The 17859-nt window shown below is 36.6% G+C and overlaps 1 long non-coding RNA gene across 1 annotated transcript; it reads right to left on the reverse strand.

The window, feature by feature from the left end:
• Positions 1-7865: 7865 nt before the first annotated feature.
• Positions 7866-15935, reverse strand: LOC144453855 (uncharacterized). The gene is made up of 3 exons (XR_013482437.1): positions 15635-15935; positions 8501-8826; positions 7866-7999 (listed from the first exon to the last, which is right to left on the reverse strand). It is a non-coding gene; the product is annotated as an uncharacterized LOC144453855 (long non-coding RNA).
• Positions 15936-17859: the final 1924 nt, after the last annotated feature.

The raw sequence follows: 17859 nt of genomic DNA on the forward strand, positions 1-17859 counted from the left end.
GTGTATACTCTACAGAATTAAAAGCAGGCCAGGACAGTCTTACAATCTATTTTGTTTGTGAAACTTTCTGATCAGAAATTATAATATCATTTTGGCAAAGTTTACAAATAACATTGCTAATAAAGTCCCAACACCTAAGTAAAGCGATTCTACAGTGTAAACATTTCAGTTTGCCTTCCTTTAGGGCAAAACCTTAGATTTTGTACCTGTACGCATTGTTTGAGTGCAAAAATCTGAGCTATAGCTATCATACAATTATGCAAAAACTATATGAAATTTGAAATTTGCACATTTTAAGATATTGCTTAATTACCTAAAATCATCAATTATGGAAAAGAATCATTAAGATAAGTACATCAACAAACTTTGTAGGACACATGCACTTTGTTATTGTCAGGGTAGCAAATAATATGAATTTGTTAGGTTGCCTTCTTTACATTTGCCTGAATAAGGAAAATCGTTAATTATGCAAATTAGTAATTACAAATAAAAACTACATCAGCAGATTATAACAGTGTTTTATTATCATCAATGCATGTGCCAAACTATATGGAATTTAACGTGTGCATTCTTAAGATACAGCCTAGTTAATACAAAAATGATTAATTATGCAAATGACTCAATAAAACTAAAAGCTACATCAACAATTTTTTTTTTAGGAAATATGCATTGTTATGGTTATGTATGTACTAAATCATACGGAATTTGACGTGTGCATTGTCAAATGAGATATAGCCTAATTACTGAATATCATTTATTATGCAAATTACACGTTAAGGTTAAGAGCTACATTGCTACTCTTCATCTGACACATGATAACATCAACGTATTTACAAAATAACATGAAATTAAAACACACCAGTATTAAGATATTGCCTAATTGCCTAAAAGAAAATACCGCATTTCAGAGTGTGCTGCGACAGCCGAGTGTTATTTCAGCTATTGGTGTATTTTATTATGTTGCCTATTCAATAAAGTTTATATCTTCGCTAAATACACTGGCATTTGGCTATTGCTAAGGGGCATAGTCATGGTTGCCAGTTGTGTCAATGTCGTGAACAAAATCTGCAGAATTGCACTTCTAAAAACATCCCCAAAGAAATTTAAACCAAATCCACCGAATAGTTTTTGAGATATGAGTTTTTTGGACAAAAATTACATTTTTAGACATGATATGTATATCACTTATGGGTCATCATGTCATTAATAATTCTTCATCTACACACCCCTATAAACATCCCAAAACAAATTCAAGTCAAATCTGCCACGTAGTTTGAAATTAAATGATTTTTGACCAAACCAGCATATTTAAGACCTAATTTGCATGTCACTGATCTAAAAACATTCCCACTAAATTTCAGACTAATCTGCCCAGCAGTTTTGAGTTTAAATTTTTTTTAAACATTTTGACCCAAATTACACACTTATAGTGCGATCTCAATTTTTATTTCAAAAATTTCCCGACTAGACACTCAAAATAACACTACTAAATTTAACTGCAATTCGCCCACCATAGCACTTCTGAACTACTAAGTTCAGTTGTACACATGTACTAACAACGTAACCTATGCACGCCATACAATGGCTGGTAAGTCCGCCAAGCCAATTTTCTGGTTCGTTTTCTGTCTCCAATTGTGAGTGTGGTGTGGTGTTGTGTGATGATATGATATGATATGATATGATATGATATGATATATGATATGGTATGTGATATGATGTATATGTGACGTGACGTGACGTGACGTTTTAAATATTGTTTGTCTATACAATCCAATGTGAACAATAGCCGCGCCAAGCAGACTGATAAGAAAGCCTGACTGGCTATTCAAGTGTTTCACTGCACCTCAACAGAGTAATCAGAAGCATTGTGACGTGATGTGATATGGTGTGGTGTGATGTGATGTGATGTGATGTGATGTGATATGACATGACATGACATGATATGATATAATATGATATGATATGATGCGATACGATACGATACGATACGATACGATACGATATGATATGATATTATATGATATGATACTAATAAGACAAACATATACAAACTCTCTCGCAAAAGTAGGTTATACGTCGTTTTACAAGACTTGTGACACTAGTTTATCTGTTTTGATCTACAGTAACAAAACAGCTTATTTTTCAGTCAGATGTATCATTTGTGAGTTATAGTATTTTGGATCCACTGTTATCAGAACCAGAACTCCGGGAAATGACTTCATTGATGATACCAGCTGCATCTTTTCGTTCTATGCTTTCCAGTTTCCCTTTTAGTTCTTTCAAATCTTCCAGAGATGATTCCGATTTGATTGCATCCCAGTAGTCAAGGACTTCCTTTGTTGGACTCTTCACTTGACCAGTCTTTACTTGACTTTCTGTGTTTTTTATCGTATCATAATCCCAACCAACCTCGTCTGCCAGCAGTCTCCAGTCCTTACCTAATGGGCAGTCTGGGTCTAAGAGCATGCTCAGCTCTACACGATCTCGGTATTGCAGTCGGAGAGTACCCCTTCGTCTTTCTATCAGAGTGTAACGCCTGTCTGGGCCACTTACACCAGCGTTAGACTGAAACATACGAATCAGTAAAACATCCATGAACAGTTAATTAACAAAGACAGCCCTATAATATTTGAATCTGAATTAACAAAGACAGCCCTATAATATTTAAATCTGATTGGACATTGGTCATTAAGAATGTAATATTTAGATACTAAATTATACAATTGTGTTTATTAACTATTTAGCTTCCGCGGGACATGGGGGGGGGGGGGTTGAGAATTTTATCAATTCAAATTATAATTTAAATTTAAATTGAATTGATACTATGCAAATATTAATGTGACATAAAGTACCACTATGGAATTAAAACGAACCAACTACCGTTTTAACAAAGTGAATTTGTGGGATATATGAAATGTAATATCAAATAGGACGACTTTAAATTACCGATGTAGCTGGAATATCTTCTTCCACGTTGAATTGAACTGCCTGTTTCTTTGTATCGTCAAAGTTTGGGTTGCCACGTTGATAGACATTTACGTCACATTCGAAAGTGTTCACTGATTGGCTAGATTTAACCATTCGATAAGAGCATGCGCCATGTGTTGATGACATCACTATCTCCCAATACAAACTCTGAAAAAAAGATCAATTTGATGTTAAAAGTCGTTATCCTGAAGTTCGTTATTACGTATGTATATGAGTATCAGTTTCATTCAATCAATCACTTCACTAAAACGTTATACACATCACACAGACAGAAAGTTGAATAATAAAAATGCAGTGTGATTGCTAAATGTAGAGGTTTTCAACTGAGTTTCTGAATTTGAAATTTGTCAAAGTGTACATTCAGACGTTAGATTTAAAATATTACGGATATTACTTTGACGGAGTATAGCTATTCAGTAACATGTTTGTATCATTAGTGAAGATTATACATTATACTATGAGATGTGATGTGTTGTGTGATGCGGTGTGGTGAGATGTGGTATGAGGTGTGATGCAATGCAACAACTCAACTGACTATACAATGCAACAACTCAATACACAATACAGTACCTACCTGTTTTGCCCCACCTCCGCGAATTTTCCAAACTGGATGGATTCCTTCCATCAGAAATTCCAGATCACGTTCATTGCTGAGGAAGTACATCAATCTTGGAGAATCTGCCTGGCGACCTTGAAGGCCACGCTCTTCTTCCTCTACAAGCTATTCATAATCACAGACAAAAGATAATGGTAAGTGTGATAATGACCATATCAGCTATCGACATACATAAAGTCTGTCTTAACATGTCTTTACATCTCTTCACATGATATAAACATACGTGTTCTAATATAATTCTAGTTGAAAACGTACTTCATACTTCCATTAATCATTACCGTTGAAATATCCTCAATTCTGAAATTCATGTGGGTCTAAACTTACCTTTTTCGAATCCTCAGTGTCATTATAAAAGTAAACTCTTATTGGTAAATTGTTAGTAGCAGACCGTAATGCACCATGATAACCTATCACATTTATCTTCTTTCTGACGACAGAACTTGCTGCTGTTTTATTTTCTTCGCCATTGCTACTGTTCGAAGATGACGTCTCCACAACTGTCGTGAATCCTGTAAAGTGTCTAACGTAAATAAAACACTTGTTTCCTATCACAAAACTGCGTGAAGTCTCATCTTCTGCGAGACTTTTATAGTGCGGATGCATTTCTGGCGATGTTTCTGTAGCAAGCATCACAACACGAACGTCTTTATGCTCGGTGTCCGCACAATGCTGGTACGATAATATAACTCGTTCTTGGAATTTTAGTCCTGGCGGGCCACAATAAATAACGGAACTGACAGAAATGCGATTTTTTGTAATACTTGGCGCATGTTTAGGGTCTGTACTGACATATAAATATATGAGTGTCGGGGCTTTGTTTTTCGGCAGTGCACCTGGTGGTATAAATAGGTCAATGTCCATCTCTTTTAGAGTTAGGTGTCCACCGTCAAAGTCAAAAAGTCCAGCAGTAAATATTGGACAACTAAACACTGTGTCATTCCATGTACCGTTTTCTTTGGCATCTTCTGTAAAAGCCACAGCCTGGGCTAAGAGATCATCAAGGACATTTGATCCCATTTGCTCGTCAGATTCTGTCATAGCCGATAAAAACCCTAGATTACTGGGTTCTGAACTGCTGTATTCCAATATTGATGATGATATGGGTATGTTATTTAGTTCATGTGCTCCATCAGTTTCTACAGCGTTCGGCAAAAAATTATTGAAAGTGGCGTTCCCGTTTTCCTGATCGTCCTGTTCTGTCATTGGACTATCATTCGTGACGTCATTCATTGTCGAGTCACTATCAACATGATCAATAGGATGCGGTTCCGGCTCAGGTGGAGACTGAAAATAAAATCAGACAAATACCTTTTTATTAAATATTCAAAAAGAAAACTGGTCGGGCGCAAATGAATGAATGAATGACGACAGTGAGGTTGTTGAATGAAACGATACCAGCTGCTAAAAGATTCTTAGATGGAAAAGCTATGTGATTTCTAAAACAACCCTAACATACTACAGATACAAAAGTAAGTGATAAATAATAATAATAATAATAATAATAATTTATTTATAAAGCGTCAGTATCCACACAAAAAATGTGATCAAAGACGCTGTAAGCAATTCATACAATACAAATATCACTTAAAAAGCAGTTTTAAAAAGTAAAGTTTTAACATTGGATTTAAAAGCAGATAAGGTAGGTGACTGACGGATGTTGAGTGGGAGATTATTCCAGAGAGTGGGGGCAGCAACACTAAAAGCACGATCACCAACAGTGCCTACATGATGTACTATATGTAGCAAAACTACAGATACATCGAGTATAGGCTTCGACCGAGATGGAGGTAATTGTTACTGACTCAGGCAAAAATAAAAAAAAAAGTTGTTTGTTTCAGGCGGATAACATGACAATTTAGAAAATGGGTAAGTAGGAACGAGATAGGCCGGAATTTTATTTTTTTGAGAAATTGATCGCAGTACTTGTGATAGTTTGATAAAAAGTAACTAAAGGCAAGTAAATGTGCCGTATAAATTCTGTCTTAAAAGACCAGGTTTTTCTGGAATGAGATTTTAAGAAATGACGAAAGATACTTTGGCAAGAATTTTACCACTTCAACATTTTGAATGTTAAAATATGCTTAAATTTACACGCAAATAGAAGTAAACTCTCACCATCGTTATCTTTTGAATGTAAAATAAAATGTTTAGGGTCGGCGGTTTAAACTAGGTTCGATCGAGTTATCGGAAACATAATTTAGCTTTTTTAATGTCGGCTTACTCAGCTACCAATACGTGTGGAAAGTGTGAAATAATTGCATTATGAGTGACGGATGACGTCACTACATGGTGATAACTTTTTTAAAAGGACAATTTCCACAACTCTAGTGGAATAACCAAATCCAAATTAACCCAGGTATAACAACATGCCAGAGAGTCTAACAACTGACACAGATTGTGAACATGCGCGTTATAATAAGGTTTGAAATGTTCCAATCCCTTTAGAGAAATAATCAAGCAATTGTAATCCCAGAAAAACCCAGATATTCACGATTAAAATCATACATAATCGAGTTAACATGTTTTAAACAAGTTTCTATTTATCCCACACCTTTCAAGGGTTTTTAAGAACGGTGAAGGCTCGCGACCGGACACGTGTACTCATATTATAATACATTCCACTATTCATATGACGAATCCTTTTCCCTTCATGATCAGATATACACAAAAAAAACCACCCCGGTGTGATATTATATGCTGAACTTTTATGTGTGTCTTATTTACCATTCGGTTATTGACAAATCTTTTGTGTATCGAGTTTGTTAATATATACCAAGATAAAATGATGTGTAACACTCGTGCAGTTCCTGGAAATGTATTTTGAATTTTCAAATTTGAATACTGTGAAAAAGTGTACATAAAAAAGAAAGAAATATATCGTAACGGTGAACTGTCTCGATACAAAGAACTCTCCATTGTTTCAAACTAACTGGCAGGGAACTCACCTCAATGACAATCGCAGGTACCTCGTCCTCGGTGTGATCCTGTAAAAGATAAATACTAGAAAGTAAAAGACACAGGAAAATAATGTCCGGTAGATGAACTAGCAAATCTAAATGGTTTATTCTATCTGTATTCTGCAGGGATCAGAGTACAGAGCGAAGTGCAACAAACCAAATGTTCTATAGCCAAATCAGTTCACCATGTGTTTGTATAAAGCCAAATCAGTTCACCATGTGTTTGTATATGTTTGTATTAACCCAGGTATAACAACATGCCAGAGAGTCTAACAACTGACACAGATTGTGAACATGCGCGTTATAATAAGTTTATTATAAGAAATTTTCCAATCCCTTTAAAGAAATAACCCAGCAATTGTAATCCCAGAAAAAACCAGATATTCACGATTAAAATCATACATAAACGAGTTAACACGTTTTAGATAAGTTTCTATTTATCCCACACCTTTCAAGGTTTTTTTTTAAAGAATGGTGCAGGCTCGCGACCGGACACGTGTACTCATATTATAGTACATTCCACTACTCATATGATGAATCCGTTTCACTTCATAATCAGATATACACACAAAAAACCACCCCGGTGTGATATTATATGCTGAACTTTTATGTGTGTCTTATTTACCATTCAGTTATTGACAAATCTTTTGTGTATCGAGTTTGTTAATATATACCAAGATAAAATGATGTGTTACACTCGTGCAGTTCCTGAAAATGTATTTTGAATTTTCAAATTTGAATACTGTGAAAAAGTGTACATAAAAAAGAAAGAAATATATCGTAACGGTGAACTGTCTCGATACAAAGAATTCTCCATTGTTTCAAACTAACTGGTAGAGAACTCACCTCAATGACAATCGCAGGTACCTCGTCCTCGGTGTGATCCTGTAAAAGATAAATACTAGAAAGTAAAAGACACACAGGAAAATAATGTCCGGTAGATGAACTAGCAAATCTAAATGGTTTATTCTATCTGTATTCTGCAGGGAACAGAGTACAGTAGCGAAGTGCAACAAACCAAATGTTCTATAGCCAAATCAGTTCACCATGTGTTGTAAATAGGAAAAGTAACCGTGTTAGATTTATTCAGTAAACCTTTAATAAAACTGCTATAATGTTTTAGGTTCATGCATAACACTTCCCTTCCCTCCGTTTCTAACATTTGACCCCCCCCCCCCACACACACACTTTATAAAACATGAAAACCTACATCATTGTAGAGTATATTTGAATGTTTGGACAAGAAAGATATCATGGTTATGTGCTTACTCTGTGTGTTTGCCACTTCTTATACAGGAAACATATAATAAGTACAAGTAATGCCAAAATAACAACAATGACAACTACGATCCCAATGATAGCACCAGTCGATAATCTGCCTCCATTTTCTTCCTCTGTAGATGATGCATATTTCTCCCAAGTGTTCTCAGACGGTAATCTGTAATACAAGTTTGAAATCTACTATAAAGTCAGCAAAATGAATAAATGGTATTAATCAAGTTTCCTGCTACCTCAACACATTTATGAAGGTATTATGGTGCCTGAACATTGGTAAGAAAATTCCTTATCAAATGATATCAGATGGGTTATTATTTCGGCGAAAGAATCCAGTTTGATTTTTGGGAGTTCACTAATTGTGGTTTTAAAATATGTGTAAACTCAACCATGTCCTAACAACCCGAAGGTCTAGCAGCAAGACACGGTGTGTTTATGTGTGTCTGTGTTTGTATGTGTATATTAATGTATGTATTAACTTTCCCTTAGGAGTCTCTTTATATTTAAAAAAAAAAACACTGATATTTTCTTTTCAAAATATTTCGTACGTGCAATTGCTCAAATTCTCGTTATTAGAACATTATATTTTTTGAATAAAACAAATGCTGTAACATTATTTTTTTTTTTTAAATAAGGAAAACATGAACAAATAAACGTAACGTACCGACAACATTTTGAAGACAGAAAGGGTCCGATTGAATCTAACGGTATGTTTTTAATCTCGTGACAAATCTCGTTCCGAGCTGATTTCTCTCGAATTAGATTCTTTTTGTTCACGTCGATGTCTTTGGGAGTGACAGTATGATCATCATGTACAGATACAGGCGTCTCTTCAATATGACGCAGCAATACCAAGTCTTCCCAGCTGCACTGCTCTGACGTGTACCATGTGTCAACTTGCAAACAAGGTCTCAAACAAAAATATAGCAAATCCTCTGTCAAAACCTTACATATGCAGTTTAGCTCGGTACCACCGTCTTCCGTGTTAACCTACAACATGTACGAAAATAAAACTCATAATTGATTATTTTCAGCACGGTTAACATTACACTGTTGATTCTCTCTCTTTCTATTAATTATCTTGAAGATGTAAATGAGATGTAGTTAGAGTATTTGGTAACTATGGAAATTGGCTAATTCTTCTCCTCCAAATGTTTTGAATAATTAAAATTTAGCCCTAGACCAAGTTCCATTCTATCTTGTGTTAACTGTGATAAAATGTAAAAGAAATATGTTTGTCTTCTTGTGTGTTTTCCATTTCCCTGACAATCCGCACTGACTTCACTAAATTGATTTTGGGTTTGTTTTCGAAATTACTAAGAAATCTCCTCATACTCATATCCCATCACTTGTACAGTGCGCCCTCATCGGTTACATGGGCTTGATTAACTGCTGTCAAACTTGCGAAGTACAAAGTACAAAGGGAATCTAGCTGACTGACAGAGGGAGACATACATGGTGTATACATGATGACGATATATGCAATACATGTATCTTGCGAGTATAATCACTCCTGTTAACCATGCGATGCTTGGTGTGTGTTATAACCAAATCAGAGACCACCTGTTGACCATATATGTTATGTAGTTCTTTCATATTACAAATGACCACTTGCTAAATCACATACAGGTGTTGTCAATTCAAATTTGGACCATATGATATTTTTGTAGTAATGTTGTACTCACTTGTATATGTGTGATATGTTGGGTTATCAATTAGTTATCAACCCACATACTGATAAAGTCATACCAACTATAGTTATCAACCCACATACTGGTAAAGCCATACCAAGTGATCACTGGTTCGTATTTGTATATTTGATGGTGAAGTCGGACCATTTGGATTGTCGCCATGTCACGTGCTGAACATGTGATATTTGAAAGGCATTGTAACAGTACATGACATACCATCACATCTCGAGAGCAAATGGCAATCAATCATAGATTTAGTTATTATGGAATAGTTTAAAGTAACAATAATGTAAGTGTTGAAGAATGGTTATATGACAGTTTCAATATTATTATTATTTCAATTATACTATTATTTATACTATCAACATTGCTGACATCTCACTGACAAGTATATGCACGTTTCACAGCTATCAATTATATCTTTATCTACAAACTGACACGGGGTTATCACTCGTCATGTCAAAGGGCCATATGTAGAGCATTGTGTCATAGTTTAACGAACGGAATCGTCATCCAATCAATACTTCATTCCAAGATATACTACATAACAAATTTATATTAGCAACAAAAGTGTAAAGTTGAATTCTAAAATTGACGTGTAAAGTTGTATCACGTAAGAATATCATTAATGACACCTATCACGTGTGTACATTTATACCGTACGTATTGTAACGCGGTAACATCGATACATCACACCTAAAGCGTTGAATGGGTGTATTTAGTGATAAGTGTTGTGGCAACAGTGCGAGGACCCAATCCAGCTAAGAACATGCAGTTTAAATTAAAAGAAGGAAAACTATCATACAATGGCTCGAAATAAGTGCGCTTAGTGATACATATAGTTTATACGAGATTTTGGTATTTGAAAACACCTCACTCTAAAAGAATTTAGGTATGAAGTCACACATGTCAGCAACGAGCGTCACCCAAAACTTAAATCACTAGGTGACAGTCACTATATCATTTATCCGTGGTGAGGTTGTAATTTAAACACGTCAGACATGTACGTCCTAGTTCTTAGAGTTTTAAAGATTTAAATCAACAGTTACTTGCTATAGAGTAGTGCACGAACATAATTATCTACAGTACTTTGAGCAGAATACCTGTTAAAGTTCGGATGACGCGTGACGGAGCTCAAAATTACTGACCATCAGATCATGATACAGTTAACATACGTATGGCAGTGTCATTAAGTTGATGTCCAAATATCCACCAGTCTTACACTTATGAGCTGCGTGTAGGAATAAAGTCGTGTACGCACAACTTACCTGAGCCGTCGTAGGAATGAACGAGGCTGTCAGGGCAGCGAACAGGAAGCGTAAGAACGTCCTAGGCATAACGATTTAAAATCAATACCAAGTCACTCCTGCATAATGAATACAGCTGAGTCCCGGTAGCTGACAGTGACGCTGATAATTTACACAATAAAACCGTTTCCTTCACCTTTGAATTCAATGTCTGAACAGCGCTACTTTCAAATAAAAAAACTGCATCGATTCAAATTGTAAAGCTAAGAAATGTTGCGAACACGTCAGAATCTCCCAAACTGACCGATATATCCGGATTTACAACAGGGCAGGGTATACCACCGCCAGTGATTTGACGAGTCAGGTTAGGCCATGAATGTACTTTGTACTTTGCAATTCTTCATTACGTACACGTCATAATATTAACCCAACATTTTTACAATGCGTACATAAACATCAAAACTAAACACACGAAAAGAAAGTATGCAATCCGAATTTGATGTAATCAATTTTAGAATGGGCGGTCTTAGAAGTTGAAGGAAATGATTTTGTACCGCGAGTGTCTTCTTTAGTATATATCTAAAACGGTGAAATTGAATTTTAGCGACCATTATGAAATATACTTTACTTACCATGGTGGGATAAACTCATTTTGAGCTTTATAATCATACTCTTACGTTACACTTTTTAAAGGACAGCTGTCTCAACTATACAGTCAAATATAAGAGTGGGAAGTTCAACTGATTAATTAGAAATGAAAAGAATGATATTGCATAAACGAAACTATCCTAAACAATCGTCTAATGGTGGACGAACTATCTCATTCATCCATCCATACAGAACTATCATTATGATTTATATTTTATCTACAGGAACCACTTTTGATCACGACTTTCGATACGGTGACGGTGTTCTGATCGATATGATTCAAACTGTGCTGAAGATTAAAAGTCTGTACAACAGTTGGAGTGGTGTAGTGATTCTGTACAACAGTTGGAGTGGTGTGGTGATTCTGTACAACGGTTGGAGTGGTTTGGTGATTCTGTACAACAGTTGGAGTGGTTTGGTGATTCTGTACAACAGTTGGAGTGGTGTGGTGATTCTGTACAACAGTTGGAGTGGTTTGGTGATTCTGTACAACAGTTGGAGTGATGTAGTGATTCTGTACAACAGTTGGAGTGGTGTGGTGATTCTGTACAACAGTTGGAGTGGTTTGGTGATTCTGTACAACAGTTGGAGTGGTGTGGTGATTCTGTACAACAATTGGAGTGGTGTAGTGATTCTGTACAACAATTGGAGTGGTTTGGTGATTCTGTACAACAGTTGGAGTGGTTTGGTGATTCTGTACAACAGTTGGAGTGGTTTGGTGATTCTGTACAACAGTTGGAGTGGTGTGGTGATTATGTACAATAGTTGGAGTGGTTTGGTGATTCTGTACAACAGTTGGAGTGGTTTGGTGATTCTGTACAACAGTTGGAGTGGTTTGGTGATTCTGTACAACAGTTGGAGTGGTTTGGTGATTATGTACAACAGTTGGAGTGGTTTGGTGATTCTGTACAACAGTTGGAGTGGTTTGGTGATTCTGTACAACAGTTGGAGTGGTTTGGTGATTCTGTACAACAGTTGGAGTGGTTTGGTGATTCTGTACAACAGTTGGAGTGGTTTGGTGATTCTGTACAACAGTTGGAGTGGTTTGGTGATTATGTACAACAGTTGGAGTGGTGTGGTGATTCTGTACAACAATTGGAGTGGTGTAGTGATTCTGTACAACAGTTGGAGTGGTTTGGTGATTATGTACAATAGTTGGAGTGGTTTGGTGATTCTGTACAACAGTTGGAGTGGTGTGGTGATTCTGTACAACAGTTGGAGTGGTTTGGTGATTCTGTACAACAGTTGGAGTGGTTTGGTGATTCTGTACAACAGTTGGAGTGGTGTGGTGATTCTGTACAATAGTTGGAGTGGTTTGGTGATTCTGTACAACAGTTGGAGTGGTGTGGTGATTCTGTACAACAGTTGGAGTGGTGTGGTGATTCTGTACAACAGTTGGAGTGGTGTAGTGATTCTGTACAACAATTGGAGTGGTGTGGTGATTCTGTACAATAGTTGGAGTGGTTTGGTGATTCTGTACAACAGTTGGAGTGGTTTGGTGATTCTGTACAACAGTTGGAGTGGTGTGGTGATTCTGTACAACAGTTGGAGTGGTGTGGTGATTCTGTACAACAGTTGGAGTGGTGTGGTGATTATGTACAATAGTTGGAGTGGTTTGGTGATTCTGTACAACAGTTGGAGTGGTTTGGTGATTCTGTACAACAGTTGGAGTGGTTTGGTGATTCTGTACAACAGTTGGAGTGGTTTGGTGATTCTGTACAACAGTTGGAGTGGTTTGGTGATTATGTACAATAGTTGGAGTGGTTTGGTGATTCTGTACAACAGTTGGAGTGGTGTGGTGATTCTGTACAACAGTTGGAGTGGTTTGGTGATTCTGTACAACAGTTGGAGTGGTTTGGTGATTCTGTACAACAGTTGGAGTGGTGTGGTGATTCTGTACAATAGTTGGAGTGGTTTGGTGATTCTGTACAACAGTTGGAGTGGTGTGGTGATTCTGTACAACAGTTGGAGTGGTGTGGTGATTCTGTACAACAGTTGGAGTGGTGTAGTGATTCTGTACAACAATTGGAGTGGTGTGGTGATTCTGTACAATAGTTGGAGTGGTTTGGTGATTCTGTACAACAGTTGGAGTGGTTTGGTGATTCTGTACAACAGTTGGAGTGGTGTGGTGATTCTGTACAACAGTTGGAGTGGTGTGGTGATTATGTACAACAGTTGGAGTGGTGTGGTGATTCTGTACAACAGTTGGAGTGGTTTGGTGATTCTGTACAACAGTTGGAGTGGTTTGGTGATTCTGTACAACAGTTGGAGTGGTTTGGTGATTCTGTACAACAGTTGGAGTGGTTTGGTGATTCTGTACAACAGTTGGAGTGGTTTGGTGATTCTGTACAACAGTTGGAGTGGTGTGGTGATTCTGTACAACAGTTGGAGTGGTTTGGTGATTCTGTACAACAGTTGGAGTGGTTTGGTGATTCTGTACAACAGTTGGAGTGGTTTGGTGATTCTGTACAACAATTGGAGTGGTGTAGTGATTCTGTACAACAGTTGGAGTGGTTTGGTGATTTGACCGTATGACAATACTTCAGGAAAGTATGCATTTGTCGTGGAATCAACCTCAGACCACCAAGTCTGAGAATAAACCAATCACAAAATGCAGCGATCTGACGCAACATCGAAATAAAGATAAGCTTAAGGATTCAATAAAGCGGAAACAGACAAAAATGGCTATTCGTAGCACTGAGAGAAAAAAATAAAGTTATATTTTTTAAAAAACATTTGCGCAAAATATACCCCCCCCCCCACATCATCACTTTCATTGCAGAGTATTTTCATATGATGTATTTACACATTTACGAGTCACCATGTGAATCTAACACGACCCTGTGTCCTATCATGCGATTTCATGCTTAGCACAATGATGGTCAATGAACTATTCACACCTGTCTGGTTTTACCATTCTCTATATGTTGTATGTATGTATGTATGGATGTATGTATGTATGTATGTATGTATGTATGTATGTATGTATGTATGTATGTATGTATGTATGTATGTACGTACGTACGAACGAACGAAGGAAGGAAGGAAGGAAGGAACGAATGGATGAATGAATGAATGAATGCATGAATGATAACTTATGGGTCTTACAATGTATCCTTGAATGCGCCATGACTAACAGTTTGTAAAGATTTGCACAGAACTATTGAGTCTATCCTTGAGGAAAGTCCGTTGAAGTTTTATACAAGGCGTCTCCAACGACATGAGTGGCAGGCCAAAACATGTAGTGCTCTCTACATGATTAAGGCTATGAATACACATACATGATATATGAATTGCACTGTGCATTTTGTTTAACAAGTTCCTAATATGCTAAATAAATAAGGCAGATATAAGAACAAATCGAAGAAAACATTTCTTCGCAACGAGTAGTATTCACTCCGTCTTGCATTAGTGTCATCGCACCCGGAATAGAATTTATAAAAATTCTGATAGCATATTATTGTGTTCGTTGTGCACATCCTTCTCGGTCTTTGTATGTCGTGCCACGTCGTGACTACGGTTTACAAAGAACGACTTCTACTGAGGTCAGAGGTGGCTTCGAGGCATCCATATCCGTTCACAACAAATCAGCTGTAGTATATTGACTCAAAATCTCACCGTCTTCTGAACAGTTGGAGTTGACGATGAAAATGTATGTTGTTTCAACCGTTTTCATGTCTATTGTTTTGCTGTCAATTCAGACAAAGGTTAGTGTGAAGGAATTTGTCATTTTGTCATGATAACGCTTGGGCTTTGGTGTATTGTATATGTATCACCTTCATGTAGTCCAAGTACTTTCCTAACTCGTTAAAAATATAGTATTAGTATTATTTAACTTTAAAACTACGAATTAATGCTGGGATAGTTTTCGTCATTGGCATCGACGCCGCCGTAACTGTCGTCTTCGTCAATGGCCTTCTTGTTTTTATTGATTGGAAACTAATACTGATTACGAGTAATGGGTAGGAGAGAAGGCGTTGGCCGTACCTTCCAAACGCGTTATTCAGTTCTTGGAGTGCATAGAAAGAGCATCAAAACCGTGTCAACAATGCAAGTACGAGTTAATATATTTCCGTGTTTGTTCTTCCTTCACTTTGTTCGACTGGCAGAACGCCTGACGAGTGTGGTGTTTGCCACATTTTACTTGTTTGAGTCAAGTCTCAGACTGACGGTTTACCTTGTGTTTATAGAGATGTAGGCCATACTACTTACCTGGTAGTCAATTGTCTTCCACACGGTCACGTTCTACTTCTCTGCAAACGAATGCAAAGTGGGATTACGTTTCCAGAATCGCAACATCAGAGTTATCAAAACGAATCTCCACGAATCAGTAATATCAAGAGAGAGAGAGAGAGAAAATAACACACAATACAACACACACATGACTCCTATGACTCCTATGCCAGAAGCATGCTCTGCGCATACAAATATCCTGTTAAACAACTTTAGACGTTCTTCCTTTTAGGTCATACAAGCAACATGTGTTTGTGAGCTTTGCGAATCGCCAAGCAACTGTCAGTACTGTCATAGAAGTACTGATTGTGGAATCTGTCCTAACAACCGTAATGATGGTGAATCACCACGAGGAAATAATGGTACAGAAAATCACATTACAATATGTGTGGAAAACTTGAATTCAACGTGGATGTGTTGCAGGTAAACTTTTTGTCTATTGACCCCAGTAAGCTGCATGTATCTTGTATACAAAATCAATCCCAAGTATTTGTTCTTTTTATGCCCAATTTTGAAAGCTATCTTGTATTCAAATGAATTGTCTATTTGTTTCCTTCCCTCGTCCCCTCTTTGTAAAGTCGTAAGAACTTTCTACTCGACCAGTCAACTGAAACATTTCACGTGCCAAATCTTTTGTTGTATTTCTGTTGTATTTTTTTTTTGTATTTGTTCGTATAATTGATGAGAGGTTGTCTCTAAAAGATCAAATGTTGTTTCATTCAGGACAAAGAGTGAAGGTGTAAACATAAGATAATATATTGACTGGTGCCTGTGGTGGGGGGGGGGTGTTATTAATGGGAGTTATTTTGACATCATTTGAAGGGGCGTATTTTTAGCAAATCACGTGACACTCGAAGTGGCGGCGTTGCTATTTTTGAAAACTTCTATCGAAAGAGATTCATCAGCTTGGTTTTCATGATATAGGTTATTTTATCACAAGCAGAAAATGGTACCTTGTCCAAATATTTCGTTTAGACTATAGATTGACTTCTTCAGTAGACTCAATGTTTTGGCAAGGTGTTAAAGGTGTCACGTGGTTAGTGACAAGTCACTTTGGAATTTGTGCATGTGAGTGTCGCATTAAGTCCACTAAAGGATTCAATCAAGTCTAGACGAAATATTTGGTAATAGTTCCCACTAGTGATAAAATAACCTTCATGTATTATATCGAGTCTGCTGTTTTGAAATGAAGTGTACAATTACAATATCAGTTAGTATAGTATAGTATATAGTATAGTATAATTGTTTATTATAGTGACATGAGGTTTAACTGAAAGGTTTATATTGACAAAAACAACAAATATGATACCTTCCAGTTAACTAATATGCGTTTGTGACCCATGACATGTAGAAATAATTAGTATTTCTAACGACGAGAATATAATGCTATAGGTTAGGCCTATCGACGATCATCACAGCAGTTTGTAAACTGTCTGGCATTGTGATTACATGCATTTTGTTATCTATTTGTAAACTGTCAAGTATTGTGATTATATGCATTGTGTTATCTATTTCTAAACTGTCCGGCATTGTGATTACATGCATTGTGTTATCTATTTGTAAACTGTCTGGCATTGTGATTACATGCATTGTGTTATCTATTTGTAAACTCTCTAGCATTGTGCATGCATTGTGTTATCTATTTGTAAACTGTCTGGCATTGTGATTACATGCATTGTGTTATCTATTTGTAAACTGTCTGGCATTGTGATTACATGCATTGTGTTATCTATTTGTAAACTGTCTGGCATTGTACATGCATTGTGTTATCTATTTGTAAACTGTCTGGCATTGTGATTATATGCATTGTGCTATCTATTTGTAAACTGTCTGGCATTGTGATTACATGCATTGTGTTATCTATTTGTAAACTGTCTGGCATTGTGATTACATGCATTGCGTTGTCTATTTGTAAACTGTCTAGCATTGTGATTACATGCATTGTGTTATCTATTTGTAAACTGTCTGGCATTGTGCATGCATTGTGTTATCTATTTGTAAACTGTCTGGCATTGTGATTATATGCATTGTGTTATCTATTTGTAAACTGTCCGGCATTGTGATTACATGCATTGTGTTATCTATTTGTAAACTGTCTGGCATTGTGATTATATGCATTGTGTTATGTATTTGTAAACTGTCTAGCATTGTGATTACATGCATTGTGTTATCTATTTGTAAACTGTCTGGCATTGTGATTATAT

Source organism: Glandiceps talaboti, chromosome 2 (assembly GCF_964340395.1).
Source record: "Glandiceps talaboti chromosome 2, keGlaTala1.1, whole genome shotgun sequence".
Classification (NCBI taxonomy): Eukaryota; Metazoa; Hemichordata; class Enteropneusta; family Spengelidae; genus Glandiceps; species Glandiceps talaboti.